Genomic DNA, 8,410 nt, shown 5'->3' with positions numbered 1-8,410 from the left:
TCCACCATGACGTCCACCACGACGTCCACCACGACGTCCACCACGACGTCCACCATGACGTCCACAGTGACGTCCACCACGACGTCCACCATGACGTCCACCATGACGTCCACCACGACGTCCACCACGACGTCCACAGTGACGTCCACCACGACGTCCACCACGACGTCCACCGTGACGTCCACCACTACGTTCACAGTGACGTCCACCACGACGTCCACCATGACGTTCACAGTGACGTCCACTACAGAGCAGGAAGCAAATAATTTTCAAAATAAGTCAAAATCCGGAACTGCAGCGATATATATATATATATATATATATATATATATATATATATATATATATATATATATATATATATATATATATATGTATATGTATATATATATATATACATATATATATATACATATACATATATATATATACATATACATACATATATATATACATATATATATATATATATATATATATATATATATATATATATATCGCTGCAGTTCCGGATTTTGACTCATTTGCTTCGATTAAATATAATTTAAACGAATATATTGAGTGAAATTTGATTAAATGGAATACATTTAAATGTTTTAGGAAATGTTGTAAAGGAAGTACTAAGTTCACAAATTCAATGAATTATTTTTTGGAATATATTGATTTTATTCCACTTTAAAGTACTACATGCAAGTCCGTGAAATACTTCTGTAAACTGCTGATGAAAGAAATTTTTTTCCTCATCAAGGTTAGCTGAATGTGTTTTTATTGCTCTCTGTGAAGGACTTCTAAGGTGATTATTGCAGGTATAGTACACAGTAAAAATATTTCATTGTATCTTTGCACGTCATATAGTAAGTCCAGCATCACGGGTTGGACTTAGTACTGAGCAGCGACTGTGTGTTGCCTGCTCCTGATAGTTTGACCTGCTCTGTAGAATGGCCTACCTTTGTTCATGCATGTGTATCACCACACAACGTGAGCTGAGCCACACAGGTTATTCGGTATGTTCACTGAAACGTACGACATTACAGTTATCTGTCATGATTTGGGGTTAGGGTTAGTCCAAGCCAACAGATAAGTAAAGAGGTGACTTCTCCTGTCGGTGGTCAGACAAGGTCATTACCAAGTACAGCTTACCATGGTGCAGAAAACATGAAACAAGAAAGCCAGAACTGAGGAAGCTACATGGACAGGTTGTGTTTAAATCATGACGATTATGAGGGATTATAAGGTGATTCTCACCATCACAGGTTCATGCAAGATGAGCAGCCCACTTTCCTTGAATGGGAACCAGTTGCTCCTCCCAGTAAAAGGTGGCAGACAGCTGTTTGAGGAAGCGGTGAAAGTCCTGCAGCGAAGCCCTGACAGGGCTGAAGTGTGTCTGCAGTGGGACACCAGAGATCCCATCTGTCCCAGTCTGAGCGACTGCCTGCTGCGGTGTTTGGAGAACATCCACTCCATCAGGTACGGAGCTTCACCTGGAGCTGCTGACTCTGTTGTGGTGGCACATGTGATGAAGATCTGTGGATCCATGTGAAGATGTTTCACTCCAGACTGTGAAGCATGTTGTGTGTCGTCCTGCAGCTTCCGTACGATGGACAGAGACGGCAGTCCAGAAGAGCGGAGACATGGAAGGATGCTGGAGAGCCAAGAAAAGGAACTGTTACTGGACATGATGCTGAAAGCGGCACGGAACAAAGGAGAAGATGTTTCCCGTGTCCTGGAGGAGATCCTCACCCAGTTTTCTGTTTACGACCAGAAACACGACGTCCTTCTGGAGTTTTGTCAACGCGTCAGGACTCAGGAAGCTTGGGAAGTTCTTGAAACGCTGACGCCTCTTTTCCAGTCGGATCCTGAAGCTTGGTCCATCAACCTTTCAGAGGGAAAGGCCTCCATCCTCCTGGAGGCGCTGAAGCTGCAGCCATACAGGAAGGAGGTGAAGCTGACGGGGTGCTCCCATGAGGAGAGGGAAGTCCTGACTTTCCTGCAGTGTCTGCCTTACATCTCCCAGCTCAGGTAAGGCAGACTAGTTCACCAGGCTGCTTATTAAACATTCAGGGTCCAGGTGGAAAGGACCTGCAGGTTTTCCATGTATCCCTGCCCCAACACACCTCATTCAAATGAACCAGTCACTGTGCAGAACGATTAATGGAAGCCAGGTGTGTCAGAAAAGTGATGCATGGAAACCCTGCAGGACATCGTCCCCAGAGGACCGACTTTGGACACCCCTGGTCTACATGGAGCCCATCGGTAGTATTGGGTTGTATTTCTGCAGCCCAGATCAAATTAGTCACAAAAGCTTCTTATTTTTACAATTTGCCTCTTGTGAACTCAGATGTTGAAGGAAAAACCAGGCTGTTTATGAGTCTGTTGAAAGCAGCAGCAGAGAGAGACCAGCAGACTGGAGAGAAGATCCTGCAGATGCTCTCATCAGTCTGCTCATATCAAACGTTCCCTTTGGATGAGAGGTTCACAGATAACAGAGATCAATCTGATTTCCTGCTGGACCTGTTCTCCCAGATGAAGGACTGGGAGACTAAAACTGGTCTGAGTCTCCTTCCATCATTACAGCCAGTTTTCCAGTCAGCTCCAGTCTGGTGCATAAAGCTGTCAGAGAGGAAGACCTCCATCCTCCTGGAGATGCTGAAACTCCAGTCAGAGAAGAAACCAGTGAAGCTGACAGACTGGTCCCATGAAGAGGGGGAAGTGAGGATGTTCCTGCAGTGTCTGCCTTATATCTCCCAGCTCAGGTAAATCTCTTCTTCTTCACACAGTTAAATGTAGAGAACAAGAGCTGAGTTCTCAGCTTTATTATTGTTATATGTATTTTATTAGTTTATTTTGTGGATTCAGACTGATATTTATTTATTCTTCTTACCTCAACTGACCTTTTATGACACATGAAAAAAATCCAGGGAATTAAAATGAACGTAATGAAATGTAGTTTTAATATATTTGTCATTTTTGGTGTTTTGCTTTTGAATGTGTGCGATGTGATAAAGTTGAGTGCTTTCAGGTTCTTACTGCAGTTTCAGTGCAGTAGTTTCCTAAGCTGTGAGGAACGGAGACTCCCAGTGGTGCAGAAGACCACCATCCTCACACACAACCTTTCAGCCTCACTAAGTCTGCTGTTTGCTAAAAGGTGTCACCGGCTTTCCCGCGTAGAAAGAAAACTTCTTGCTTTGTGCATGAACTGCAAATAAGTTAAAACTTCACAACACCAATAAAGAAAACTAGCATCAGTCTCTATTAGGCCACTTCCTTTGTTCTTATCGGTTACATCAATGAAAACACTCAAGGAAACGCAGAGTTTTAATGGCTGACCAGAAAAACAGCCAAACTGGACAAAGTTTCGATGAAGGGTGTCGATTTCAGATTATCGCTTTATTTCAACCAATAATTTAAAACTTTTTCTCTACTAAACTTGTGAATTTTTTTCCAATATAACAGAAAAATCTTCATAATGAACTGATCAGCTGTGAATCATAATGTTTTTTAATCTAATCAAACTTTATAAAGCACTTTTCATACAATAAAATGTAGCACAAAGTGCTGTACAGATTCTAAAACTACTAAAAAGAATCCCCATCACTCCTTACACACACATGTACACACACACACCCCATTTCAATCTCCTTGAGCACAGAGGAGGTCGGTAAGGAAACACCATCACAGGAGCGTCTGCACCATGACCAGACTACAGAGACTGGTTAGGGTTAGGGTTAGGTTGAGTGATGGCTAACTCTACCATGCTTCATTTCATGAAGTCTTATCAAACACGTCCCGGAGGATACTGTGTGCCAGCATTGTGACGAGGTGTGCACGGTCAACTGGAGATCCTACATGCCTCGAAGGCCGGGACCCTTGGCCGCTATGTGTGTTTGTATGTTTAAAGTGTGGCAGGGCGTCCCACCTTTACAGAGGAGTATAGGGGAGGAGGGGGGGTGGGGTTTCAGAGGTATGTATATGAGGTACATGGGAGGCTGTGCCTCCTGGATCAGTTCTATCCTAGTCCCTTCTCTGTGTGTGAGGCTAAGTTCTTTAGTTCTTTGTGATCAAAAAAGGAGGGGGGAGGGGAGGGGTTAGAGTTGGGTTCCAGTACCTTGGTTGTGAGTTTTTATTTAAGTTGTTGATCTGGGGATTTATGTATCCCTGTGGTATGTGGTTTTAAGGGGAGAGGTGTAGGTTTGGTCAAGGTATGAGGAGGGAGAGGTATGTTTAGTACAGGAGAGTGGGTAGGGGGAGGAGTTGGTTAAGTTTAGGTCATAGACTGTATATAAAGCGGGCTAAAGCTAAGTCATGTTGTTAACCGGCTAAAAACCGCGGTTGTTCTACATTCTTCTTACTTGAAGAAGTAGATAGGTATCAGTCAATCAAAAGGACACGCCCCTAAATATGCCAAACTTCAAGATTAAATTACTTTAAAACGGGCGAGTTAGAAAAAAATTCACTCCCCCCACACTTGACATGAAGGTAAACCTGACCTATTAAACCTAAAATGGATTTTTGAACCAGGCTGTAAACGTGTTTATTTCTGCTGTAAACATGTTTATTTCTGCTGTAAACATGTTTCTTCCTGCTGTAAACATGTTTATTCCTGCTGTAAACATGTTTCTTCCTGCTGTAAACATGTTTACTTCTGCTGTAAACATGTTTATTCCTGCTGTAAACAAGTTTATTCCTGCTGTAAACATGTTTCTTCCTGCTGTAAACATGTTTCTTCCTGCTGTAAACACGTTTCTTCCTGCTGTAAACATGTTTCTTCCTGCTGTAAACGTTTCTTCCTGCTGTAAACATGTTTATTTCTGCTGTAAACATGTTTCTTCCTGCTGTAAACATGTTTATTTCTGCTGTAAACATGTTTATTCCTGCTGTAAACATGTTTATTCCTGCTGTAAACATGTTTTTTTCTGCTGTAAACATGTTTTTTTCTGCTGTGAAGTTGGTCTTTTTAACATGGGAGTCTTTGGGGCTTTGCTCGTTTTGCTGCCCCTAGTGGATGAAGGGGGAACTGCAGTTTTATGCACTTCCGCATAGCCTTCACTTTTAACCACTGGAGGTTGCCGCTTGGTTTAGGTGGGAAGATAGGAGTGGTTATGGTTAGTGTAAAGAACAGGAGGGGGTTTAGGAAGTAGGGGAGGAGCATGGGGGAGTTGTTGGTTAGGTTTAGGCATCAGAGTGGGAGTGGTTAGGGTTATAGTGGGGGTGAGAGGGAGAGAGAAAGAGGCAGGGAAAAGAAATTAGAGAAAAGAATGATGAAGAGGAGAATGGGTAAGAGGCAATGAAAGGGAATGAAATGAGTAGTGCTGAAGGAAGGGGGGGGGGGGGGGGGGGGTAAACGAGACTTGGTGAATTAAAGTGAGATTTGGAGAATTCAGGGAGGTGTAGACAGTCAATGTGAGTTTTAGAATTGAAGCAAGAGGAGAGATTTAAAGGGAGAGGAGTTGGTGAGGGAGAGACAAAATTGAGAGAGAGGGACCAAAAGGGGGGAGTAGAGAAAGAAATAAATATGAGAAAAAGAGAGGCAAAAATGAAAGGGAGAGAGAGAGTGAGGGAGGGGTTGGGGGTTAAAATAAGAGGAGAGATTTAAGGGGAGAGGAGTTGGTGAGGGAGAGACAAAATTGAGAAAGGGAGAGAGAAAGGAAAAATGAGGAAGAGAGAGAAGTGAGTGAAGAGGCTGAAGTGAAAGGGAGAGAGGGGGAGGGGGGTTATGGTTAGGGTTAGGAAAACGGTAACGGTCCTCATATTACCAGAAACCTTTTCCATGCACAGCATGCTGGGGACATAAGTGTTTACATGTGTGTTACATCAGAGGCAACATGGAGCATTGCATGATGGGAGATTTGAATCGTTCACATGAAACGTTGACGTTATCAGTGTTCATCAATCTTCATCTATTACTCATCATAAAAGAATTTGTTACACAGAAGAGTTGAACATGGAAGTGGATCATCTACGGGACAGTTGTGGACCAGCAGTGTGAGGTTGTATCTACGCAGCAACATCATCGCTGTTTCCTCTTTCAGCTGCAGTTTGGATCGTTGGACGCCGAAGCTCAAAGAACAGCCGACGTTGTTTGTGGATCTGTTCTGTGCAGCAGCAGAGAGAGACCAGCAGACCGGAGACAAGATGCTGGACATGTTGGCATCAGTCTGCTCATATCACACGTTCCCGTTTGATGACACAGAAGTTTGTGATGATGATGGCCACGAGGCAAACCAGTGTGACTTCCTGCTGGACCTGTTCTCCCAGATGAAGGACTGGGAGACTAAAACTGGTCTGAGTCTCCTTCCATCATTACAGCCAGTTTTCCAGTCAGCTCCAGTCTGGTGCATAAAGCTGTCAGAGAGGAAGACCTCCACCCTCTTGGAGATGCTGAAACTCCAGTCAGAGAAGAAACCAGTGGAGCTGACAGGCTGGTCCCATGAAGAGGGGGAAGTGAGGATGTTCCTGCAGTGTCTGCCTTATATCTCCCAGCTCAGGTAAATCTCTTCTTCTTCACACAGTTAAATGTAGAGAAGAAGAGCTGAGTTCTCACACAGCAGCTTTAAAAGTTTCTTATCAACACTGACAGGATTTTATCTGCTATAACTTTCCCATTCTGAGCGGTGTGTGTACATCTGACTGTCGGCAACGTCAGGGTGTTCCTATGAGCTGTGTCTCTCAGCTTCTCGAGTCGAGTATTTTCCGCTTCTAACTGCTCTTTTTAACAAACAAAGGTGATTATCACGTTCTGTTTCTGTGAAAAGTTTAAACGCCACGTTTTCCAGCGACCTGACCTCCAACGGTAAACCAGCTGCAGAAACCGAGATGTCAGCTGGTTGTCGGTAAAACAGGAGCGACACAAGGCTGCTAAAGTAATTGGAAACTTCTGCAGTGCTTTACATTTACACCACGTCTCATTCTCACACAGCACGTTTAACCTATCACACACACTCACACACACTCCCCGGCAACGTCCCGGAAGGACACCTCAGGATGTAATGAGGGGAAACCTGGAACGATCCACCGAAGCCAACTGGAGCTGCATTTCAGAGAACCCACCAGTCTCTGAATGCTCCTCAGACTGAGGTTCCATCATCTACAGCAGCGGTGTCCCGCTCCGGTCCTCGAGCGCCACGGTCCTGCAGGGTTTCCATGTTTTCCCTGCTCCAACACACCTGTCACTGTGCAGAACTTCATATGCTGCTGGATCTGTTTAATGTGAGTTAGACGTGATGGAACACGCTGAAGGACAGCCGTACTCGAGGACCAGCCTTGATCTGCAAGATGCAGAACCATCTACAGATTTCAAGAACCTGGAGGAGTCTCTGTGCGCTGGGACAGGGCTGAGAGTCTAAAGTAGGCGCAGGAAGTCGCGTTGCATGAAAACAGACGTGATTTGGACTGAGCTTGTTTCCTGGCCCAGACGGGGTCAGCCGAACCAGGGAGGGCTTTGCTGACCATCACGTTGCTGCGTCCTCATATCTGTCTGTTTTCTGTTCCTCCTGTTCAGCATCAGTCAGACGGTCCTCCTCCAGCTGGTCCCCCTGCTTCCTGTGGAAACTGAGAGGGACACTTTAAGACGTACCGTGTCCCTGTGTCGACAGCTGGATCTGAGCCACACCACGCTGGATCAGAGGCTCTGTGGGGCCCTGATCCAGATGCTGGACTTGTGTGAAGAGCTGACAGAACTGGACCTCAGTCACTGCCAGCTGACTGACCAGCTGCTGCTCCAACTCATACCACATCTGCAGAAAGTCCACGTCCTGGAGTGAGCGTCAGACCTGGAGAGTCCGGCTGGGTTTTGTCTGAAACTGAACGTGTAACTCAGGTTTCATCTGTTTCTTTCAGTCTGAGTCACAACCGCATCAGCGACGCTTCAACAGGCGGATTAATGGAGCTGATCGCCAACAGCCCCCCCATTCAGACTGTCAGGTGAGAGGAACATGTACGGGATCAGTGAGTCAGCTGACCAAATAGAGGAACATGTGGTAAACCACGGTAAATGTGGAGTCCTGCCTGTGGGTCTGCATCGTTCTGGCCTCACACCACCAGTGAAAGTCTTTTGTAACCCCTGTTGGTACACCTTTCGAGTTCTCCCGAGACGGCGTTGAAATATCACGAGAACTTATAATAACTAACTAATTAATTTAAAGTAACTAATTAATTTAAAGTAAGCGGTACACTTTCATGTTTCAGGAGCTTCATCAGCATGATGCTCTTCATCGGTCACGTGTGAAGGTAAAGATAAAAGGCTTGTCTGGTGAAGTAAGCTGTTGTTTTAGTGACTTAACCGTAGAGGTAGCAGGATTTAAAGGTCTTGCTGTAAATGAGAAAACCAGTTTAGGATGCTGTCCGGTCCCTGTACGACAGGTGTCAGAGCTTGGTCCACATTGCCGGTAGTAAGTCGGATTCGTTTCCGGTG

The sequence above is a fragment of the Telmatherina bonti genome (assembly GCF_933228915.1).
Source record: "Telmatherina bonti genome assembly, chromosome: 24".
Classification (NCBI taxonomy): Eukaryota; Metazoa; Chordata; class Actinopteri; order Atheriniformes; family Telmatherinidae; genus Telmatherina; species Telmatherina bonti.
Note: the sequence above shows the minus strand (reverse complement) of the source record.